Source organism: Rhinolophus hipposideros (assembly GCF_964194185.1).
Source record: "Rhinolophus hipposideros genome assembly, chromosome: 5".
NCBI lineage: Eukaryota > Metazoa > Chordata > Mammalia > Chiroptera > Rhinolophidae > Rhinolophus > Rhinolophus hipposideros.
The window spans coordinates 70,585,013-70,610,924 of record NC_138051.1 but is presented as its reverse complement, the minus strand read 5'-3'; the positions used below and the strand labels follow the sequence as shown (position 1 = coordinate 70,610,924).

The window sequence follows — 25,912 nt, the reverse complement described above, 5'->3', positions numbered from 1 at the left end:
GACTCAAGTGTGCAAAGAGATATGAGTCAATGCTCAACTATTCAGAGGTCATCCACTAAGTTTGCATATAATTAGAGCTGGTATCTCTGTCTCATTCCCTCTTCCTGCCTTAACCTCATTTATTGGTCAATTATTTCTTTCACATTATGAATGAAGAGAAAGAGAAACACATAGTTGGTATAAATAATGGAGGAGTAAAAGTTTTAAACTAAGAGTTCAAATGAAGCTTGTGGCTATCAGTGTATTTCTACTAACCCTCACCCTAGCTTGCAGAGTGGATTATACTTATCTCCTCAATAGTTATTAACTTTCTTGTCACCAGAACATTCTCAAAAATTACTAATACTTTTTAATTAATAAGGTGCTTAATTTTTAATTAATAAAGCACTTAATTTACTTTTGTTTTAATAAGTTTATTTCAGACGAGAATATTTGAGGCTCCTTAAAACCCCCTCCAGAAGGGTAATTTTGAATAAAATTCATATAGGCAGCAAATAGTAAATAATTAATAGTAACACTACCCCAAAGTGCCAATTGAACTGATATATCCTGCAGGTTGATATCTAAAATATTCTCTCTTTGAATGATTTTGACAGCCTATCCATCAGACTTGGAAATGACATGAAACTAGAATGGATTATAATATAAGGGATGGCAGTCTAGGGATCCAAACAAATTAAGAAGGCTAAAATAATGAGGCAAATAAGAGGGCTGAAATTGAACAGATATGAACATTATGCCAGTTAGAAATGAGTTTGGCTATATATAATAGAAAGCCTAAATTTATAACAGCTTAACCAAATATGCACTATTCATGAGAAGGAATTGTGATAGTTCTCCAAGTTCATGTGATAATGCCTGGAGGGTGGTGTTTTCATTGTAGGATTCACACTGAGTCATGCTCTCAGAAGGCTGTTAAAATGGTGAGGGTACTCAAAACAATGTCTATGAAAAATATTCAAAGAAACTGAGGTGTTTATTCTGGAGGAATGAAAAAAAGGTGTTTAAAGTATTATCTTGGGAAAGGAGAATCAGATTTTTCTTGTGCCATTCAAAGGACAAAAATAAGGCCAATTGGTAGATGCCAAAATAGGCCAATTTCAGCTCACATTGAGATGTTTTTTAATTCAAGGAGATAACAAATTTCTAGCAATGATAAACATAATGGCTATGAGTTACTGAGAATTTATAATGTGTCTGGCACTAAGAGTTTTACGTGAATTAACTCATTTTAACCTCAAAATTACTCTAGAATTTAAGACCCATGACCGCACTTCTCTGTTATCCTTATTTCACAGACAAGAACTGAATTTATTTGTCTAAGACTAGACAGCTGGGAAGTAGCAGATTTGAATTCATGGAGTCTGACTCTAAAGCCGGAATTCTGACTACTCTTTTCAAGCAGAGGCTTGTCAAGTAAGTTCAGGGGTGGGGTGGGCTGGGTGGGGTGGGGTGGGGTGTCATAGGCAGATCAAAACCTGGCTAGGATGAGGTAACTCACTTAAGACTAATAGCTACATTTATTGAACATTTGCTATGTGTCAGGCACTAGACTAAAAATGTCACATACATGAAAAGAGAATCCAGTGAAGCACCCAGCAAAGCATTGAGTATATCATAAATGCTCAATTACTATTAGCTATTGTAATCACTTTTAATCCTCTCAGAAGCTATATTAGATGAACACTATTGTATCCACTTTGCTAAAGGAGAAACTAAAGGCTTGAGAGATGAAGTAAATGCCCAAGGTCAATGCTAAAGCCAGAATGTGAACTCAGATCTGCCTGATGCTACAGCCCTATCCTTTCTATTATGCCATGTCTTCACTAAAGCACCCATCCTTCTCACTTGGAAATTTTGTAGTTCTGTGAAACCAGTAAGCAAATGGTAAATTTAACTTAAAAAAAAAAAATAAAAGTGTGGGGACAGAGCCAGGAGTGCAGTTTCCAGGCTCTTGGCCTCACGTGGAAAGGTGCTCACTCGGGTAGTAAACGGCCATCAACTGTGATTGGATGGCCATCAGCTGTGGCTAGTTGGCCGTCAGCTGTAGCCGGTTAGCCAATTGGCCACTGATATAACTGCCTCGGCTGCACTAGTTAGTGAGTCGAGTCGAGGAGAGTCGGTCAGTTAGCAGGCAGAAAAGTGGACAGCAGGTCGCATGTTGTATGAATCCAGCCTCCAGTGAAAATATAGTGATATGACTCCCCTACCTATGGCTCCGTGGGTGTTCCTTTTTGGCCTAGCCACATCCTGCGCTCTTATGTGGGGAGCGGGAGCTGAGATCCCGCAGGCCGCCCCTCACTACAAAGTCTATGCAAACTTAGATAAATCTTACAAATTAGTAGATCATTAGCTAGTTGAAGTTAAATATTATAATAAACACATGTCAGAACTGTAACGAAATAAGACTTTTTGTTTTGTTTTGTTTTGCTTTGTTTTTAAAATATTCAAGCCCATTATTTACCAGCTAAAGATAATTTTTCTGGTTCTTCTCTTTAAAAATTCCATCTGGAAATTCTCAGAAACCAATAAATGAAGAGAAACTCAAAGCCAGAACAGAGATCATCAGTTAAAGCCAAATGGCCCTCAAGGTTAAGAACTGAATATAAGAGTAAGGGCTAGAGTCTTTAAAAGCACTTGAGGAAACAGAACTTGAGACGCCACTACTGAGAGACTCCTGCACAAGGTGGAAATGTAAATGAGCTGTCTGTACAAAGCTGACAGCCAGCAAAAGCTGTTCCGCCCCTGAAACGGAGAAGAAAAAACTCCACCCACTGGTGTTTGTAGAGACATGCACAGGAACAGGCTAACAGACTGGATGGAGCAGGAGTCACCAAGAGAAATCTGAATCTAAAGCCTTTGCTAGGAGTGGCTGTGGGTAAGATTTGTACTGTCTTCAAGGTGACAAAATCCGAAGCTCCTCCCCCACCCAAAAACCTCATATAGAACTAGTGAAACCTGTAGGGCCCTAGCAGAACCAAATTAGAAACGATCACATACATAAGGACATCTTCATAACCCAGAGCACATAGAATTGTCACAATAAAAAACTCTGAGGATAAACTCACAGTCAAAAATTAGAAAGACAACAATGTCTATGAGAGAATCAGCAGATCCAACAAACAAATATAACAAACAGCCAAACACTGACGTAATCAAGTAATATGAAAATCTAGTTATAATATTCACACAGGAAACAATCGAAACTCTAAGGGGAAGAAAATGACATTATGAGAAAAGAATAGAGAGAAAACGAGAGATGTGAAAAATAATGATCTAGAAGGTGGTGCAGAAAAAAAAAGGAAACAATATATAAAAGAGAAACTAAGAAATATGAAAAGAAGAATGAGAAGCTCCAATATGTGCCTAGTAAACACTTCCGGAGGAAGAAGTAGAGAGAATGGGAGAAGCAGTGTTCAACAAGATGATGTGGAACATTTTCTTAGACATGAATCCTAAGATTGAAAAATTCCAGTGAATCTCAATCAGGATAAATAGAAGAAAATCAACAATAAGACACACTGAAGTTAAACTGTAGAAATCAAAGATAATTGAAAAAAAAATGTAAACTACTGAGAATGAGTCGTGGGAGGACAGGAGTGTGGGAATTGATTAGTAAAAAAGAATAATAATTAGACTGACATGGACTTCTTATCAGTAGGCTATTTTTTTTAGCAATTATGGAATCCAGGAAAAAATGGAGTGTTAAGGAAAACAAAGTTAAATATCTTTTCAATAGCTACAATCTTCAGATATCATAATTGGGGATAGTTATTAAATAGCTCTTGTTCTGTATCATTAGACAGGAGAGTGTGAAGAGGGCCTGTGAGAATGAAGTTCCATTAGGAACAAAACAAATAGCAAAATAAATGTTATTATCCTTGTGTTGCTCTTTGAAAAATGGTGGCAATTCTTTCTACATAAGGACCAGACGCCTCTGCAAAGTGTCAAATCATGTTCAATAGTAAGAATTCCTTACTGACCTTCCATTTATCAAACTCTCTCTCTTTCATCACCCGTGGGTAGAAACTTCAGTATGTGCTTGTGGAGAAGAGACTGTTCCACAATGTGACCGACCACTGCCTGACCCGCGAGCTGGACCCAGAATGGAGATTGCTTACTTCAAACCCCACTTAGAGACTGATCGTAATCGACGTTTATTCTGACATAAATCAGCACCCCTCCTCTGCTTCCCATCATGTGCTGGTTCCTGGAACAGGCCATTGTCCTGATCTGGTCAAGTATGTAAAGTCACTTCCTGTACCTGGTAGCATTCACATACTAGTACATACTCGTGACTATCCCCATTTTGCCCTATATAATTCTTTGGTGCCTGTTAAGCAATGTGAGGATCCATTCCACCCAAGACGCACATTGTACCTTATATGTAAATTTCCCTTAATGAGCTCTACTAATAACAAGATTGAAGTGGCCAGTCTCTTTCTTCAGTCTTTTCCTGTTCTCTGCTCACGGAGATAGGTTTTCAGTCTTAGGGCCTTTCCCTGGGTCTGCATGTATGAACAATATCTTAGAAATGCTTCTCTACAATATTTCTTTTAGTTTTCCACAAAATTTTGCCATGAAATGGAAACACCAATATATATATATATTTTTCTGATTATAAAAGCAAAAAATACTCATTGTGGGAAAAAAGTAAAATAAATCAGAAATGTACATGGTGCCGTCAACTTTGAACTTATCACGAACTCAGATATACAAAAATTCAGCGTTCTTTTTTTTTCTGTGACTGACTTAAACTTCCTCATGAGTTCTCGTTCTATAGATGGAGGATGGAAGTGGAGTAGGAATGCAAACCTGCCAGTTAAAGGTATCTGAGTTTCTTTCTTTTTTGACATCTCATTTCAGATTAGTGTATTTGGGCAGTCCTCAGAATTCTGTCCACTCCTGGAGTTTCAGACTTTAACTCTCCTACAAGTTTTTTACCTCTACATTCACTTATTCTCATTTCCAATCTTAGTGTCTTTGGGGAGGGTCCTACTCCTGACAAATCAAGTACAAGGGGGGAAGATAGGATATGTTCAGACATGGAAAGACTCAAAAACCAAAACAAAACAGAATTCCTTTGCATCTTTCTTAGGAAGTTACTGGAAAATTTATGCTCTAAAACAAAAATATAACCAAAAGGAAAATGACTTATAGAATAGGAAACAGGAGATCTTGATTAGCCAAAGGTGAAAGGACTCACCAGGATGATAGTGAAGGGAGATGCCAGGATGACAGCTGTCACCAGGCACAAGGGCAAACCAATTCCGATTGGAGTAGATTCGTACCATGACAGACTTTTCTGGAATGTGAAACCAATAGAATAGTTAACGCATCAGAACCTTTTGAAAGGAGATTCAGACAACTGTCAAAAGTTTTGGGCTGAATTACTGATTAAGTACATAAAAGACTAAACCAATGTAAAAACATGACAATTATTAACTCCAGGGAAAATAATGACAAGTTCAGGATAAGAATCACAGTATACTACTGATCTCAGCTGTGAGTAGTGTTTACATAGTCATAATCGTGTGAGCCCTTAATATTGATCTAACCAAAATTTTGATACGACAATTTTTAAAGGATGAGGGACAGGGCAGGATGGAAAGAAGGGAAAGGTGAGTACCTGTGTGGTGAGTGAAGGGAGAGCAGAGAGAGCTTGGTCCCTATTGTCCACAGTAAGAAACAGATAGTTTATAAAACAGAATAATCAAGAAATACATAACAAGCATGTTGTTTAGAGACATGGCAGTAAACATCAAAATAATCAGCTACCGTGTTTCCCCAACAACAAGACCTAGCTGGACCATTAGTTCTAGTGCGTCTTTTGGAGCAAAAATTAATATTATGGTATTATATTATGTTATTATATTATATTATACCCGGTCTTATATTACATTAAAATAAGACCAGGTTTTATATTAATTTTTGCTCCAAAAGATGCATTCGTTGGACTAGGTCATATTTTCAAGGAAACACAGTATAAGAGATGAAAGTGGTTGTCTCTGAAGAGAGAGTAATAGATAGAAGGAGGGTGGTGTTATGCTGTTTTCTTAACAGAATTTGTTGAATTTCTTAACTCTTTAAGCAAAGTGGATGTTGATAATGATGAAAACAAAAAATCATTATTTTTGTTTGGTTTTATAAAATATCTCCACCTATTGAATCTTGTAGATTTTTGTGGACAGATTTTTCACACCAGACACCCATTGTCCTGTTTTGGATTATACCAGTTCCTTCAAGTAATCCATCCCTAGAAGTAGGTCAACAGAGATATAATTGCTTTATGAACAGGTCTGAAGTCATGAATGTAAGTCGTATTCATATTGCCAGGCAGAGTTAATTCTGAGTAGATCCTGGACATGAGGCTTGCTAGTTTTAATTAAGTATGGAAGTAAAGTGGAGTATCTTTCCCCCACTTCTCAGTATTTCCTAAACAAAACAACAAATTCGAAGAACAGAGAATGGTGGGACTTAACAGTATAGAGGGTGTGTTCTTAATAAGAATCACAATTTCAAATTTAACAACCCTAAGAGCTCATGTTTTTCTTACACTTACAAATATAACAGTCAACGACTGAATTTAGCAGATACACACACACTCATAGGTACACTTATACATACATATGCTGGCGGTGTGAACACTTTTTAAAACTTATTTTGATATAATTACAAATTTACAAAAGAGTTGCAAGAATAGTATAAGGAATTCCCATATAGCCACCAGATTTACAAGTTGTTTATATTTTTGCACCATTTGCTTTGTTATTCTCTTTCTCTTTGATATTATTTATTTGTTTGTTTGAAGGTATGCATGCATGCATATAAATGTATGTATATTCTTTCTGAACCATTTAAAATTAGGTTGTTACCAGGTGTAGAGGGCAATTGTGCTCTTTACCCCTATACACTTTCGTGTGTTTTTTTCTAAGAACAAGGATATTCTCTTACATAAGCAGTATAATAATCTAAATCAGAAAATTTAACATTGATACTATACTATTATATAATCTGAAGTCCATATTCAAATTTCAATTGTCCAAATAATGTTCTTCATACCTATTTCTTTTTTCTTGTCCAAGATGCATTCCAGGACTCCATATTGCATTTAGTTGTGATGACTCATTGGTCTCTGGCAATCTGGAACAATTCCTCAGTGTTGCGCGTACACGCCAGATATTTTGTAGAATGTTATTCAGTTTGAATTTATCTGATGTTTCATCATAATTACATTCAGGTTGTGCATTTCTGGCAAGAATAACACAGAAGTGATGCCATATCCTTCTCAGAGCATCATATCAGGAGACACATGATGTTAGGTTTACCAATGTTGCTAACATTAACTTTAATCACTAGGTGAAGGTAGTGGCCACCAGATTTCTCCATTATAAAGTGAATATTTTTCCCTAAGTAAATATTAAGTAATTCGCGGGAAGTATTTTGATACTATGTAAATACTCTGGGGCTGGCCTGGTGGCTCAAGCATTAGAGCTCCATGCTCCTAAGGCTGCCGGTTTGATTCCCACATGGGCCAGTGGGCTCTCACCACAAGGTTGCCAGTTCAATTCCTTGACTCCTGCAAGGGATGATGGGCTGCGCCCCCTGCAACTAGTAACAGGCAACTGGACCTGGAGCGGAGCTGCGCCCTCCACAACTAAGACTGAAAGGACAAGAACTTGAAGCTGAACAGCACCCTCCACAACTAAGATTGAAAGGACAACAACTTGACTTGGAAAAAAGTCCTGGAAGTACACACTGTTCCCCAATAAAGTCCTGTTCCCCTTCCCCAATAAAATCTTTAAAAAAAATACTCTGTCATATTTTCACCCACTAGCTAACATCTACTATGATGTCTAACTTCATCATTTCTTCTACATTTTTTAGTTAACATTCTATTGTAAATAAAAGTTTTCCCTTTTTTTATTCATTCATTCATTCATTCATTCATTCATTCATTCAATCATTCACATCAGTATGGAGTCCTATTTTATTTAGTGGATTATACTCCATTCCTATCATTTATTTTGATGCTCAAATTGTCCTAAATTTAAGTAGTGAGAGAACCTTCAAATCAGATCCTTTGTACTTTCAACACAGTCTAATCTGTCAGAGGCAATCATTAGTACAATTTTGTTCCACATCAGATCAGTTTTTCCTATTCCAGAACTTTATATTAATAGAATCAGACACTATGGTCTTTTTTTGTGAATGGCTTCCTTTAGTCAACATAATATTTTTTATCTTCATGATTTTTTTTAATTGTTCTTGCTTTAAACAATGGTTAGCTTCCCTTGTATAATACTTAATAGAAGTGGTGACAGTGGGCATCATTACTTTGTTCCCAATTTTAGGGAGAAAGTATTCAATAATTCACAATTAAGTATGATAATAACTATACAATTTTCACAGATGCTTAGATTGCTGAAAAGCTTTAATCATGACTAGATGCTGAATTTGTCCAATTCTTTATCAAATGCTTTCTACGTCCGTTGAAATGGTCACGTGGTTTTTATTTTTCATTCTGTTAATGTGATAAATTACATTAATGTACCTTTTAAATGTCAGTCCAACCTTGCATTCTTGAGATAAGGACTATTTGATTGTGTTGTATTGTCCTTTTTATATACTGCAGAATTTGATTTGCTAACATTCTGTTAAGGATTTTTCCTCTATGTTTATGAAAAATATTGGTCTGTAATTTTTCCTTCTTTCTTTCCTATTTATTTATTTATTTATTTATGTATTTATTTATTTTTGGTGATATCTTTTGCAGGCCTTGGTATTAAGGTTATGCTGGCTCATAAAAAAAGTTGGGAAGTAGACCTTTCTGTATAATTTTCTGCAAGAATTCATGTAAAGTTGGTTTTATTTCTTCTTTAAATGTTTGATAGATTTCATCAATGAAACTACTGAGTCTGGAGTTTTCTTTGACAAGTTTTAAATAATGAGTTAAATTTCTTTAATAGATATAGGGCCATTCAGTTTCCTTTCATATTGGATTAACATTTATAAGCTGTATTTTGCAGAGAATTTATTCATTTTCCCTAAAATATCAAATTTTGGAGGTGATAAAGTTGTTTATAATATCCCCTTATTATACTATCAATGTATGTGGGATCTGTAGTGATAAACACCCCCTTTCAGGCTTGATATTGCTCATTTGTGCTCTCTCTCTTTATTTTTTCCTCAGTCTTCTCATGTATTATTGATTTTGTTGGTCGTTCCAAATAATCAATTTTTGGCTTTATTACATTTTGTTATTATTGGTATTTTTTTATTTTTAATTTATATACACTCTTTTCTTTATTAATTCCTTCCTTCTATGTAATTTTTATTTCTTTGCTCTTTCCTTTCTTTTCATTTTTCTTTTTCTTTTCTTGCTTCTTATGGTTCAACCTTGGGTCATTCTTTCAGACCTCTCTTCTTTTCTAATATGATCATTTAAAGCTAGCATAAATTTCTCTCCAATCATTGCTTTAGCTGTCCCTACAATTTTTCATTTGTTATGTTTTCAATATCACTTAGTTCAAAATATTTTCACCTTTCTCTTGTAATTTCTTCATGAACCCAAAGTTATTTATAAGTTTGTTGCTTCATTTCCAAATATTTAAGAATTTTCCAATATCATTTTATACTGATTTCTAATTTAATTCTATTATGGTCAGGGGCTATACTCAACATTTTAGTACTACAATATTTATTGCAACTTGTTTTTTGGCTCAGTGTGTGGTCTAACTTTGTGAATATTCCACATACACCTGAAAAGATGTGTATACTGCCATTTTGAGTGTCATGTTCTATAAATGTCAATTAGTGCAATTTGGTAGATTGATGATGTTGTTCAAGTCATTTATATCCTTACCAATGTTCTTTCTACTTGTTCTATAAATTATGAAGAAAGACATGCTGAATTGCTACAATTACTATAATTGTAGATTTGCCTGTTTGTGCTGTCTATTCTGTCAGTTTTTCCTTCAAGTATTTTGAAACTTGTTATTAGGTGTATACATATTTAGTATTGTTATGACTTTTTGATGAATTGATTCATCCCTCATTCTGAAATGTCCCCTTTATCTCTGATAATATTCCTCATCTTGAAATCTACTTTATCTTATATTAATTGCTAATCCAGCTTTTTGACAATTCACATTTTCATGGTATCTTTTTTTTTTCCATTAAAAATTTCAACCTGCCTTTCATTTTAAGTGAGTTCTAACAGACATTATTTCTAACAGACAGTTGGGTCCAAACAATCTTTGCTTTTTAATTGGAGTGTTTAGTTTATTCACATTTAATGGAATAATTAATTTGATTGGGTTTAAATCTATCGTTTTGATATTTCTTTTCTATTTGTCTCATCTGTTCTTTTGTTTCCTCTTTTCCCATCTTCTTTTGGATTGCCTATTTTTAAATTCCATGTTATTCTTTCTCTGGTTTTATTAGCTACTCTTCTCTGTTTTATTTTTAGTGGATGCTCTGAGTTTGGCATTTTTAATTTACCACAATCTACCTTCAAATAATATTATACCACTTCACATATAATGTAATGCCCTTACAAAGGTATGCTTCTACTTCCCCTTTCCTGTCTTTGTGCATTATTGTCATATTTTTTACTTCTACATATATTATAAACCCTACAACACATTGTTATTTTTGTCTTTTTAAAAAATACTCAATTACTTTTCAAAACTAAATAAAATGAGAAAAAAGTATTTTTTACATACCTACATATTTACCTTGTCTGGAACTCTTCATCCCTTTGTGAAGATCCAAATTTCCATACTGTATTATATTCTTTCAAATCTGCTAGTGATGTGTTTTTTCAGTCTTTGTCTGAAAATGTCTTCATTATGCCTTCAAATTTCAAAAGAGAAAGAGAAGATTTTGCCAAAAATGGATGCTACATGTTAAAAACTCTGGACGGTGTTGAGTGTTGTTCTACTCTACTCAGTTCAATTAGCTGGACTCAAATTCCAAACTCTGTCTCCCCCATGGTTGACAGCAACAGTAATCTCTGCTTAGATCTTCTTTTAGTCTGATACTTCTGGCTGTGCTGCTCGGAGTCTACCTCATGAATGTGCAGAACAGATACCAAAGACTTGGGCAGAATCTATATGCAGAATTCACCACACCCCCGCAGTGATTATCTCCTTTCCAGGATTTTCCCTTTCATTTTCAGCCATTCCAAGAGCCCTAGAGACTAGCTTTCTTGCTTGAGTTGAGTATGCTCCGTTCAGTATGGACTGAGAGTGCTTGCAAGAGAAAAGGCATAAAAATTGCGGGTATATTCCAGTGACTTTTCCTTATTTTAACAGTTGACTTCTTCCTAGTTTTTTGGTAATGTCTGGTCACTTTGCAGTGCCTTTGACTAAATGTTAATTATATTTTATTTAGCGTTGTTATTTGTCGGAGGGTTGGTCTAATGGAAACTACTCCACCATTACCAAAACAGTCATGTGGGTAATTAAAAATTATAATTTTTTTGAGTCTTTCAAATTTGAGGTCCTGAGACTACCTATACCAACTTGTGTGACTACTATAAGTAGAAGATATTAACCATACTTGGATATGTTTGCATTAGTAATAATTTACTCTCTGGGAACATAATAGGAAATACGGTTTCCCACAATTCTTTTTCTGAATGGCAAGACTATCCTCTGTTCTGACAAGTACTCCATAAAAGCCGTCAAGTGCAAATTCTTTCAGCTGTTAATCATCCTTCTCATCAAAAGCCTCATAATGTAAGTTACTTATTTTTTCCATTTGTTATATAAAGGAGAATTTCCCACTGCCTTCCAGAACAGCTTTATTTTATTAGTTTCTATATTGGGCTACTGCACATGATTTTGTTTAAAGGAAGTATGTTACTGTTCAAAAAAAAATGTCTGTAAACCCTAGTCTAGAAAATCTCTGTCTCTAAAATTCAGTAACTTAATATATTTTAGATTGCTTTACTATCGAAGAGTGATATATGTACATGAAAATATTTTTGGCATAGAAATTCCTACTCCTAAGTGATCTCCTTCAAAGTGCTGCCTATTGTTTGATAGCAAGTGGAATCTTTATCAATAATACTCCTTTGATTTCTTTCTATTTGAACTCATCCAAAGATCCATTATGCAAAACTCACTTTATTACTAATTATTTTGCCATCAACATTACTAATCTGTACTATTTGACATTTCCATAATTGTAATCAAACTAAAAGACAAAGAGGATTTGTGTTGAGAAATGTATACTGTTCACAGCAAATGTTAAAGTTCAAAAGCATATGTACATTGAACTAAGAGCTTCATAATAGTTCAGAATTGTAACTAACTAATCTCTTAGAATCAGACACATTTACAAAACACTGTCATTGCCTAAGTGTTTATGCAATCATTTATCTGATTTGTTGTAAGTTTCATCATTGTTATCATCTGGACATTCCTGTTTATCAGAAAGGTGGAAATTTTCATTTTAATTGTGATATGGAACTCATTAATAATCTGCTATCATCTTAATCAAGAGGAACAAGTATTGTACTAAACACTCACTTAAAGCCTTGAGTAAACAAAGACGCCATTTAATGGAAAACTGATATAGGTCAGAGTGGCCCCGCCTCCCTGGGTATGCTTACTAATTTACTGAATGCACTCTGAAGACTTTTAATGGTAAAGGAAAAGTACTAGGTGCTCTTTTCAGTGTGTTAACTGAGAGCACAATGTCTAGTCTTTGGCTCACATACAAAAGCTATTATAGGGCCTGATCTAAAATATGGGTAGATTCTTCTCCTACCTGTCGGCTTCTTGAAGACACAGACTATGTCATTATATTATTAATCTTTGTTATTCTGTCAGTGCTGAACATGCTGCCTTGAATTTTGGCAGGTGGTCAGTAAATGTCTGTTAAATAAATCTGTCTTTATTTAGTAAACTGTTACATAGGTAAAGTCATTCGAGTAATAGGAAAAACTCAGGATCTGATAGTCTTTCATGTTCAGGGTATTATTATTGTTGCCATTTTTTTTGTACTACTGATGCAATAATTTTAACTTACCTACCAAATTATGTTATTTTATTGCATTCCGTTTCCTGAACTGTAAAATGAGGGAGATATCTTCTAGTAATATTGGTAATCAACAGAATGGCTGTTACCCACAGCATGTACTACAAAGCACTAATAAGTTTATTACAGTTGTAAGATTCCCACTAGTGGTCAGGACCTCTAATTCTAAAATCATATCGCAGAAACAAGATGTGCTCAGCTCAAACAAAACATTCTCCTGTCAAAAGTATAATCGCAGATAATCACAGGCAAATGCGCTGGTGTCTGAACTTTTAATTTAAAATTGAAGTCTGTTGCTTTAGACATGACAATCTTGCTGTTTACAACATATTAAAAATAGATAGCTTATTCCTAAGATGAAAAATTGCTAATGCTGGTAGGTAGCTTGATGATGACAAAAGGAAGTTTTTAGAATTGAAACTAATAAGTAGTATAATGGCAGAAGCAAAGACCAGGAAGTATGTGTAGGTATTAGTGTGCTGAGGTAGAAAAGATGAGAAAGTTCAGCTGGGGTTAGGCTGAGGAGGGCCTTGAATCCTCTGTTTCCCAGAGCAATTGCTTGTCCTACCATGTGAACAGGAAGCCTTGATGCCAGCTGAGTAGGGAACTGGTTGTTATGCAAACTATGTTTGGGAGGCTGGTCTCATAATGATATGACACAGAGACCAAGAGCAGCGGGGTAATCCCTACTCTCACAGAATACAGAATTAAATGAATACTTTCTATTTTATTTTATGAATGTGAAATATATCATAAATGCAAGCGTAAAATACAATACGTACCTACAGTTCAAGGAATAATAAACACCAGCTTTTTAACTGTTTAAATACTTTTTGCTACCTATGTATACATTTTCTGTTATATTTTAGTTTTGCCTGTGCTTTATATAATGGAATCATACTCTTAAGTATTTTTCTGTGATAGCGTTTATCCCCCCTCAGTATTTTGAGATTCTCATCCATATTTGTGCCTAGTTCATAGCTGTAGTTCATCCTTTTTCACTGCTGTATAGTAGTGTATTGTTTGAATATACCACAATTTTATCATTTGATGATGTTTCCAGTGTGTTGCTGTTATGAACAGTTAAGAAATTCCTGCGTATGCCTACTGGTGTGTATACAAATGTTTCTCTAGGGTAAATGCTATCTAGGAGTGGAGTGGAATTGCTGGATCATTAGAAATGGCATTTCCAACTCTAAAGGCAATACTAAATTATTACCCGATGTCATTATCAAATTTACAGTGCCATCAGGACTGTATTAGAGTTTCTGTGGCTCCACTTTCTCACAACATCAAAAATTGACCACTTTTTTAAGTTTTTGCCAATCTGGTAGGCATGAAATGGTAACTCACTGGTTTTAGGTTGTATTTCTCTGATCACTAATGAGGTGAAGAATCTTCCCATGTGTCTATTGACCATAATGCTCCCCCCTTCTGTGAAATATCTAACTGTATCATTTGCCCACTTTCTGGTGGGTTTGTATTTCTTTATTAATTTGCCAGGCCGCCCCTGTCTTATACCAGGTTTCCATATGTCCATGGATCTGTTTCTAGCATCTGTTTTGGATTAAATTAATTTTTCACTTATTTGACTATGTAAGACTGGTCAGCTAAAAATCTATTTTCAATGAAATCTTCAGTGAATGAATTTATGAGGTTCTTGAAAATACTCAGTAACCACTAAGGATTAGTGTGCCAGCAGAGGGAGCCCAAAGGTGTCCATGAATGTGCAGCATGGCATTCAAGCATACAAAGGGTAGGGGTGGCTAGCTTTCCTGAGTACTTTGAGTGCTTTTCACTACTACATCAAGATCTTGGGGTTTCAAAGCATTTTTTTTAGTATGTCTCATCTTTCCCTCTATTATTTTACTATTTTTATTACATTTTCTCACATCACTATGCCACAGTAAGACACATCATGAGATGAAATGACTATTGCCCATAGGCCTTATAATGGCCCACCTGAGTCTCTATTCTTAGAGTGTTCCCCGGCCACCACAGTCTCGACCCTACCCAAGACACTGGGATCAGTCCTGAAGGTGGGAAGTTTGGTGCATTAGTTCTGGTTACTTCCTACAAATTCAGCTTGTCCTGTGCTAATCCTGTTGGCCAGGACTAGTAAGGGGATTCTGCCATCTCCTAAACCCTCACTGCAAGTAACAACGTTTGTGTTTTGTTCATCAACTGGGTTCCCATCGGAAAACCACTAAGTACCTCTATGACTGTGTTCCTCCAAGAGTCCAAAGTTCTGTTGTGAAACCCAGGCCAGTGTGGACCCTGTACTCTGCTCCTCAAGGCACTAACAACGAGGAATGCAGAGTGACTTTCTTAGCTAGAGTGTTCGTTTTTCAACACTGCTTTCTGGGTGAGAGGCTAATCCTAGAATATGGACAGGCCACAGCACAAGCTGCTTGGCTGCTTCTCTCTTTGTTCTAGGAATCTAGAAGTTGCTAGGAATCTGAAAAATCATTGTATGTTTGATTAGTATAGCTTTGCTAAAATGTTTCTTGATATATTTTCATCTGTTTGTTGAACCAATGAACCTCGTTGCTATTCGCTTGGGAATGTGGCAATATAACAGACTGAGAGAGCCCCTGCCATCAGGAACTTATGGTCTAGCAGGACTGCAAGGCATCAAATAAACTGTAACTGGGTAACTGCTACAAAAGGAGACTCAAAGTGAGCATACAGCACAAGGACTTAACCTCAGCCAGTTAACCTTTATTACTGGATATTTGCCCTTTTTCCTAGTTTTTAAAAACTGTGCTGGTTTTATAATCTAATTTCATGTGAAGTCAATGCAAATTCTTTTTATTGTAGGCAAAGATGTGTTTATATATGTAATCACACAATCACTTTCAAATATCCCTTCTTTCACAAAGCATTTGAGATGATGCATCATGGGAGTACTTACTAGAATTTCTGAGCTGGGGTTTCACTGATTCAATTACTTCAGGAGAAGGAGAAAATATGAGGGTGAGAGCTACTGCAAATCCTTAGCCAGTCTAGAATGAAGAGAAGAAAGAAAAGAGGATTGCTTGCTTACAGAGGACAGGTGAGTGACGTGCATGGGTCTGGTTCTAGCATCTGAACCAGGGGAAGCTGGGATGTACAGAACTCACAAGGGCCTGCCCCAGCAAAAGTTTGCCATGCAAGAATAAGGGCCCAGTGTGGCCAGAGCATCCCAATTTAGAAGAGACGCTAGCATTTAGATTTTTAAATGTAATTCTCAATTTTTAATGTTAAATAACTTAAAACTTGACAAAATAATTGCACAAGCTGAATAAAACATATATGCCTTTCTATGATCTTTGAGACACTGCATCTCATGATGACTTTCTAACCATGAACTAACTCATCACCTGACTTTCAAAACATGATCCAACTAGATCTTGTTGTCTCCCCCATTTTCTTCATTTCTCTCTCCATTCTACCACCAACCTTCAATCCCATCCTCATTCACTTCCTTCTAGTATCCTAAAGTGATCGACCTGAGAAAGAAGTAGGTCAAAGGGCATTTTTGTCCCTTTCTTCCCAGGGAAGTTTTCTTTACAGAGGGAAGTGCAAGCAGGCAGCATAGGTGAAATGCAAGGGGTTTTGTTGCTGTTGTTGTTTTCCCCCTTTTTAAAGGGAAGCCCTGACGTGTTCTACAGACTGAAAAGTCTAAAAAACGTTGTCTCAGAATGTTTTCCCTATTGAGAGAACAGTCCAACTAGAAGAGAATAATTAAAGGAGCTTATCACCACTGCCAAATCTGTGCTTCTGTAATACTGTACAATTCCCTGCCTGTGGATAGCTGAGTATAATAGGTACTTAACCATACAATAACAAAGAAACCGCTCCCCAGTTTATACCAGCTCTCCCAACAGCTGTTTCAATATCACAGGGATGATGCTCTACCTTCAGGCAAATAGGTATTCAAAATTTAAGATTGTAAATTCTCCTGGAAAGCTAATTCCACTCTGGATATTTTTGTTCAAACATTAGTTAGGTGATACTAATGGCAGATAAAAATTATTAAAAATATTTCACTATTTGCTGAAGATGCAAAATGAATTTGTTATTTTGTAACAATCCTGTATTAAGTCCAGATATAGTTAGAACACACTATTTTCAAATTCTGTTTTCTCGTTAGTCATAAATGAACTCAACAATTACTATTTATTAGTAGAAGTTCATATCTCCTGTTGTTTCTAAAAAGCCTATCACAAATGACTGTAAATGTGAGAAATTTCAGAAAAAGAGCAAAAAGATGTAACAGTGTGCCTCTTCTCTAGCAACTTGCTCTCAGATCCATTCCTTGCCCTCCATTCCTTTTCCCTACTCTGTTTTTTATCACAAAAAATTACTTTTCCCAAACTCTCTTGCCAGACTTCTCCATAGGTGTGGCTATTGAGAAGCACTGGTGAAAGGTTAGAGGGGAAGAAGGGAGAAGGCAGGGATTTCTCCCCTCTGGCTGTCTCCTAAGTAACTCCAGATCCCAGGGAACAGCTCTGCCTTCCCTCCCTCCATCTTTCCTTCCCTCCTTCTCTCCCTCCTTCTTTCCAGGGGTCCTGCTCCTACTTGTCAGCCCACCCCCAGGCTCTGATGCCATCTCCTCCCACCTCCCCCTCAGCATTCACTGACGCAAACACAATGGAGCTCTTTGTAAAATACTCTTCTAACCTTTCAGGTATGCCATTGATCCAGTCTGTAGACTAGCATGTCAGTTTTATCTGTGACCAGACATGCCCAGATTTAGTCATATTTTCTACCCACAATAGTTATCCCCCCAATTTTTATTATCCTGGTCTGATACCAGAAAAATCCCATTTTGCAAATTTGTTTTGCGTTATCTATATTGCCTTCATTTAAAAATTTCTTGGAAGACGAAAGTTTAGCATTCAGTCATAAACCTATATTTCAGTCAAATTATTATAAAATGTGATTTACTAGTTAAATAGGTTTTATTTAGCCTCTAAAAGTCATGGGTATTACTTCTTTACAAAAAAACTTCAAGGGGAAACTCCCCCCCCCCCCCGTTTTTTTGTAGACTTCAAAATCTTTTTGTTTACATCATGCTCTTCCAACTTTTTATTTCAAATCTACAGAAAAGAGGGCATTATAGTGTAATAAATCTACACATAATCTTTGCCTGGTTCAATACTTGTTAGCATTTTTTCTCTCTCTGAACCATTTGAAAGTAAGTTGCAGGCATCGTGACATTTCACTGGTATTAGGTTGGTGCAAAAGTAATCGCGGTTTAAAAGGTTAAAAATAATTGCAGGGGCTGGCCCGGTGGCTCAGGCGGTTAGAGCTCCATGCTTCTAACTCTAAAGGCTGACGGTTTGATTCCCACATGGGCCAGTGGGCTCTCAACCACAAGGTTGCCGGTTCAACTCCTCGAGTCCCACAAGGGATGGTGGGGCTCCTCCCCTTGCAACTAAGATTGAACATGGCACCTTGAGCTGAGCTGCCTCCCAGGTGGCTCAGTTGGTTGGAGCACGTCCTCTCAACCTCAAGGTTGTCGGTTCGACTCCCCACAAGGGATGGTGGGCTGTGCCCCCTGCAACTAGCAACAGGCAACTGAACCTGGAGCTGAGCTGCGCCCTCCACAACTAAAATTGAAAGGACAACAACTTGACTTGGAAAAAAGTCCTGGAAGTACACACTGTTCCCCAATAAAGTCCTGTTCCCCTTCCCCAATAAAAAAATTTTAAAAAATAGTAAAAATAATTGCAAAAATTGCAATTACTTTTGAGCCAACCTAATAAATAGTTCAACATGTATTCCATATTTATGTCCAAGAAATGTGGATAGAAAAGGGGTGCTGTAATAAATCATAAATTCCTAACTGGGGGGTTCAACGTGGGTAGTCACACCCCAGGCCTATAACTTTTTTATAAATTTTAAAATAAATTTTTATTACACAAAGGTTGTCATATAACTGGATATTTTTCTACTTTGTACACAATTATTCTTACTCTCCACAGAAAGGCTGCTTCTTCTCATCGGATGATGGCAATCACTAAATCCTGATTTTAACAGAATAATAGTAAAAATGCCTCAGATTTAAGTTGAAAGCACTACAATTGGTACATGGCTCTTGCACTTAAATCATCAGGAATGTACAAATGTCTTTTTTTCTTTTTTAGATTTTTTTTAGATTTTTAATTTCTTAAAAATATTTTACTGAGGAAGGGGAACAGGACTTTATTGGGGAACAGTGTGTACTTCCAGGACTTTTTTCCAAGTCAAGTTGTTGTCCTTTCAATCTTAGTTGTGGAGGGTGCTGTTCAGCTTCAAGTTGTTGTCCTTTCAGTCTTAGTTGTGGAGGGCGCAGCTCAGCTCCAGGTCCAGTTGCTGTTGCTAGTTGCAGGGGGCGCAGCCTGGGAGTGGAACCAGCAACCTTGTGGTTGAGAGGACGTGCTCCAACCAACTGAGCTACCGGGAGCTCAGTGGCAGCTCAGCTCAAGGTGACACGTTCAATTTTAGTTGCAGGGGATGGAGCCCATCCCTTGCAGGAGTCAAGGAGTTGAACCGACAACCTGGTGGTTGAGACCCTTCTGGCTCATGTGGGAATCAAACTGGCAGCCTTCGAAATTAGGATCAGGGAGCTCCAACCGCCTGAGCCACTAGGCCGGCCCTACAAATGTCTTTTTATTCAAAAATACAAAATATATTATCTGTAGGCATGGACAATGACAGCAGTAAACCATTGTATATTGTCAACTGAAACCAGTAACTGATGGTTATAGTGATTTTCTTAAACACCAGCCAGCCTTTTCTTCAGTCATTTCCTTCAACTGACTCCTCTGACGTTATAGGTGAGGAGCACTGCCTTGAAGCTTCCTCTCACAGTTCCCATTAATAACGGTAAAGCACTATTTTAGAAATTAGAACATGCCACCTCCCATACTGCCTCCCATTCCTTCATTCCGCCCATTCCAGGGTCTTTCTCTTCTTTAGGAATTTCTGTGACTACAACTTCTGCTGTAGTTAACAGAGAGGCCACTCCAGAAGCATCCAATAAAGCAGTTCTCACAACTTTAGTCGGATCCATGATTCCTTTTTTTCCTCCATGTTCACAAAATCTCCAAGCATAGCGTCATAACCAACTTCTGAGGAACTTTGCATAATTTTCTCAACTATCAATGATCCCTCAACGCCTACATTCTTAGCAATGGTCATTGCAGGAATTTTGAGTGTTTTTAAAAATAATTTCTATACCAATTTTTTGATCTTCATTAGCTGGGATTAAGGAGCCCAAAGCTGGAATGCACTGAAGCAGGGCACAACCCCCTCCCAGAACAATGCCTTTCTCAAAAGCAGCTCATGTAACATTCAGGACATCTGTTACTCTGTCTTTCTTTTCATACACTTCAACATCACTAGTCCCACCAACCTGCAGCTCAGCTACTCCATCTGAGACTTTTGCCAGACGTTCACTTAGTTTTTCCTTTTCATATTCACTAGTTGTGATATCTAACAGCTCAATGATTTCTTGAATACGTTTTTCAATCTGAGCCTTATCACCTTTTCCTTTCAAGATCATGGTATCGTCTTTGGTCACAATGACCTCCCCAACTTTTCCTAAGTCATGAGGCTGAACATCTTCAAGATTTAGAGTCAATCCTTCTTCTCCAAACACTGCACCACCAGTAGCAATAGCCATGTCTTTAAGCTGGTTCTTTCTATTGTCACCAAAACCTGGAGCTTTAACTGCTACAACCTGAAGACCAACTTTTAGCCTGTTCAAAACGAGTGTACTTAGAGCTTCTCCATCAACATCTTCAGCAATTATGACCAAGGGCTTACGGTGAGCATTGGCAATTTCAAGAGCAGGTACAATGGACTGGACACTAGAAATTTTTTTTTTCACTCAATAGAACATAGACATCTTCAAGTTCACACTTCTGACCTTTTGTTGCATTAATAAAGTATGGAGAAATATAACCTCGATCAAACTGCGTGCCTTCAATAATTTCTAATTCATCATTCAGTGTTTTTCCATCCTTTATTGTGATGGCACTCTTTCTTCCAACTTTTTTCATTGCATCAGAAATGATATTACCAATGTCTTTGTCTCCATTTGCAGAAATTGTAGCAAACTGAGCAATTTCTTCAGGGGTTGTCACCGGTTTAGACTGCTTCTTAAGATCAGCAATTACAGCATCAACAACTAACATCACACCGCTCCTGATTTCCACTGGATTATCACCTTTACTAATCTTCTCAAAGCCTTCCTTGGCAATAGAGTGTGCCAGTACAGCAGCAGTTGTGGTGCCATCCCCAGCCTCTTCATTTGTATTATTGGCAACATCCTGAACAAGTTTAGCACCAATATTTTTGTATTTATCTTTTAAGTCAATTGACTTTGCAATGGTCACATCATCTTTTGTAACTTTGGACTCCCCCAACTCTGTTCAATAATCACTGTTCTTCCCTTTGGCTCCATAGGAACGGCTACAGCATTGGCTAAAAGTTCTACACCTTAAAGCATTAAGCTTAGGCATCTGCACCAAACTTTACATCTTTGGCAAATGCCCGAGTGAGACAGGATGCCAGTACCCTGGACACTGGCCTAATCTGGCAAAGGACTTCATGTAATCGAAGGATTTCTGCGGGGCAGCAGCAGGGCGTGCAAGCAGCAAGGCAAGTCGATGGTGGCGAATGAGGGCTATATAACTCTTTAGTGGAAAGTTTTTAAGCAAGCTCTGTCCATTGTTCTTGTGCATCTAGGTTAACACACCTTAGAAATGCCAGAACTCATACCACCTGAAGGTGTAATCAACCTTAAGAAAGCACATAATCTTGAAATCTAATTCCTGCCTTGTTTCCTCCCACTCTTATGTAATCCTCCTTACATTCCCTCCCTAATTCCACATGCATAAAGAAACTGTAAAACTGTTACTCTCCAAAGCATTTGAGATCTTGCTCCCTGGCATATGTCTGTCAGTTTGAGCTAAACAAACTCATAAAAATTCTCTACATATTTGGACATTTCCTTTTTATTCCCCCTCTTCTTCCATCTCCCACCCACTCAGATTCAAGCCATTGTTTCTCAGTCTAGTTGTGTAGGACACAGCTAGCTCCCTGGCCCATGCTGGTATTATTGCGCTCCCAGCGGCTGAGGCAGTTGGTCACCAGCTGTCCGTAGGCCACTCACAGCAGCTCACGGCAGCTCTCTGCCAGCTGCCGGCCACTCACGTTGGCTGCCAGCCACTCACAGTGGCCAACGGCCACTCATGGTAGCACACGGTAACCCACAGCAGCCCACAGCTGCTTATGATGGCTGCCGGCCAGATACGCTGGCTGCCGGAAATGTCTCCTTTCAATAATGTCACTCATGTGTTCCTTCATCTAAGTCCAGCTTAAATGCACTATGATGCATAAAACAATGTAAAAACCCAAAAATTGGGATGCCAGGGAGCTGGGAAGAACCAACAGCTCTCTTGGATTTCTCTCTTGTTTAATTTACAACCATTGTTTACCCATACAATGTACCTTAAAAGTTTTTCATCACTTACTTCACAATGTTTCCCTTGCAATTTCACATAAAAACAAATCTTTGAGGTGTTCTAGGGGCACTTCTATATATCGCAAAGTTATTCCTACATATATTGAGATTTTCACCCTTAGAACCTCAGTAACTAATGAAAACTAAGATGTAACCAGTTAGCATTCTTTAGCTTAGACACTTTATAACACCTAGAAACTTTTCATAGACATAAAAGTCAGTTATTAACATTAACTTATTTTTGTAAAATGCAGGCAAAATAAAGACATGTCTGTTTTACTTACAACCAACAAACTTAAGCTAGCTTTTATTTACTAAGGATTACTCTTAGATCACCAGAACCTGAAAAGCATTTGAGTTAGTTTCTATATTTCTGAGAATTTTAGAATACCCAACCCTTACAAGCCCTTGCCTTTGAATTAATTTTAATAATGCCACCCAGCAGTAGAAAATTATCTCACATTTACAACATACTTATACAGACTTACACAGACAGACACAAACAGAGAAAACTTGGATACAATTTTTGTTTTGGAGCTTTTTATAGTCAAGTCAAGTTCCAAATGACCGTCCCCTTTTTAAAATAAGTACAGCCATTATACAACCTGAAAGAATTGGGTCGACACCTAAATGACATTATAGGTTGACCAACTTATCTAAATCCTCTTATTGAAGCTTCAAGAGGCCCATTAAATATATGTCCCATTCATTCTGCCTAATTTTATAGCTAGCTTTATCTAATTGTGCACATATAAATTAAGTTAGACATATAAAAGGATCCTCATTTCAACCATCTTTGTATTAATGGGAGGCTGGCTGTTTGGGGCTCGTTAGCCTCAGCGGCACAATTTCCCATGTTAACTTGAGATCTGTAGAGTCTGAACAAACTTCTAGGAAAAACCAGCCTTTACGTGCCTATCTCTAGACAAGCTAAATACCATGGATGTCCCTATAGGATTGCTTTACGCTCTAGAGGACATTTTCCTCAGGCAACACCACAAAGATTCTTAGTCATGGAAGAATACCCAAGCAAAAGCTAGCAAGAGCTTACTGGACACTGTGCTTTCCAAGGCATAGCCTTCTCTTTGGCCCCTCTCTCAGGGTGAACCCATTCCAGAGTGCCCTGCCCTTCTCCCCAGGGCTACACTCGTTAAAGACAGTAACGAAGATGTTATTCAAGAGGGACTACTGTGATGCAGGTTTTGTGGTAGGGGAGACAGAGTAGGCTCAACTCTGAACACAACAAGGATGGTGAAGATTTATAGCCAAGGAGGATGGTAGAGATCAGTGGATGGGGAATTACTAAGAGGAAAAATTACTAAGGAGGATTCTTAGTAAACAACAGGATTCTTGCTGAAGGTAGGTCAAGTTGATAAGATATCAAGGATGCAGGATGAGGAGTTTGATCTGATATGGAGAGTGATTAGATACCCAGGGTGGGGGATTTTCACTAAACTGACTCAACAGGATTCCTGCGAAAACTGGACTCAATAGCCAAGGACAGAGCACAAATTTGGGACGTAGGTGAGAAGAGGGCTGAAGGAGCCCTTCTCAGGCTTGGTCAAGGAGAAAGTTTTTGTCAGTGGTTGATGTCTGTCTCTTGACTTGATGGTTTAACTATCAGCTTTTCCTAGTCTCACCCTGGGAAAATCTTAGGTTGCTTCATGTCAGCTCTTGTTGTAATTCTTGTTGCAGTTTACCTTCAAGCAGTAATTTTAGTACTTGGCAAGTACTCCTATTCTTAGTGACTAGCCCAGGGCATTAAGTTGTAATAAGAATGGCTTTGAAAACAATGAAATGACTATGCTCCAAATAAATTTTAATATGCTAGAGTCTTTGTCCTGTATGTACTGGATGTCGTGTGTCAGAGTAAACAAATATGCCTAGGTGTTGAAATGAAACTCAAATAGGTTTGGGTTGATATCCAAAAAATAGCAACACTTTCACTCCTCAGTAGGAATCTGGGTATAAAGTAATGCCTCCTTATTTTGACAAAGCTCACTGTCAAATGAAGGTTAACAAGTCCCCTAACCCTTTTGTGCAAATAGCTTACTGCAAGGAACCACTTTTGCCCACAACTTAGATAAGATGCCTGCCTTGTTTACCTATGACAATGTCAGACATATACCCTCCAAATTCCCATTCTTAGCTTCATAAATAACTACCGTATTTGCCGGCGTATAAGACGATTTTTTGGCCCCGAAAAATATGCCTCCAAGTGGGGGGGTCGTCTTATACGCCAGGTACACTTCAGATAGACTGCCCATAGTGCTTGCCCCGTGCCATAGTGGCCTCCCGATGCCCGCCCACTTCATTCCACATACCGTTCAGGCATCAGCAGCGCTGCTGGGTGTATGCTCGGCTGTTATGCGATTTTACCACACTCGCAAAATCGCACACAGCCGAGCATACACCCAAAATGATAGCGCAAAATCGCGAATCGCGATACCATACTGGGTGTATGGTCGGCTGTGTGCGATTTTGCGAGTGTGGTAAATTTGGGTTACCGTATATTTCTTTACATATGCATTGAAGATTCGGGATTTTGCGCTATCATGGTGCCTGTTAGAATGTTGAAGAGCTCGCACTTGCGCACTAGTGAGGTCCCAGGGAGATGCTGATGCAAGGGTGGACCAGACTGCTATAGTGACAGGGCGGGCAAACAGGGAGCAGGGACCAATCAAATCAGGCTTTGTATACAGCCAACAGCCAACCACAATACTGCACCATTGTACAGTACAGCATAGAAAATGTCGACCAGTCAAACCCCTATCATCCCTATCATGGCACCAGCCAAAAGAAAGAAGTATGATACAAATTTTAAACTGAAAGTTATTTGGTGTGTGGAAGGTGTGCGGAAGAGGGGGTAGTCTTATATGGCGAGTATATAACAAACTCTGTATTTTGAGTGGAAATGTTAGGGGGTCGTCTTATACACCCAGTCGTCTTATACGCCGGCAAATACGGTAGTTGAATTGTTTTGTCTCTTCTAATCAACAGGAACCAAACAATATTAATTCAAACTTTGGCTAAGCCTCTTTCCTTTCCTCGGGACCCTGAACATTGGCCCACATGCTGAGCCCAAGCCAGCATATGGCCCCTCCATAAGGGCAGCTCCCTGAGAAGAAGCTGCCCTCAGGGTAAAACATTCTCTCATCTACTGTCCCATCACACCACAACTTTCATCCCCAACCTGGTTCTTTCTAGCCTGTTCATTCCTCTCTATAAAAGAAACACCCTTTTTGTCCACCTCTTGAGATGCTCACAGGTCTTTGCCCAGGGTTCTCCTGTAGCAACAGTTCCCCCCTATCTTCACCTGGATAATCCTTTCAGATTTTTTATTTGACAGTCTATCTTTGATTA

At 37.8% G+C, this 25,912-nt stretch overlaps 1 protein-coding gene and 1 pseudogene across 2 annotated transcripts in view; both read right to left on the bottom strand.

Moving 5' to 3' along the window:
- The window catches only part of LOC308497900 (uncharacterized protein), a gene marked incomplete at its 5' end in the record, with an annotated part of 47,926 nt that overhangs the window by 13,696 nt on the left and 8,318 nt on the right, over positions 1-25,912 (bottom strand). The window contains 4 exons of the mRNA XM_081048979.1: positions 5,207-5,305; positions 7,063-7,251; positions 10,728-10,857; positions 15,965-16,055. The remainder of the gene's footprint in view (positions 1-5,206; positions 5,306-7,062; positions 7,252-10,727; positions 10,858-15,964; positions 16,056-25,912) is intronic.
- Positions 19,926-22,392, bottom strand: LOC308497901 (60 kDa heat shock protein, mitochondrial-like; annotated as a pseudogene). The gene is made up of 2 exons: positions 22,290-22,392; positions 19,926-21,719 (listed from the first exon to the last, which is right to left on the bottom strand). The product of its transcript is annotated as a 60 kDa heat shock protein, mitochondrial-like (transcript).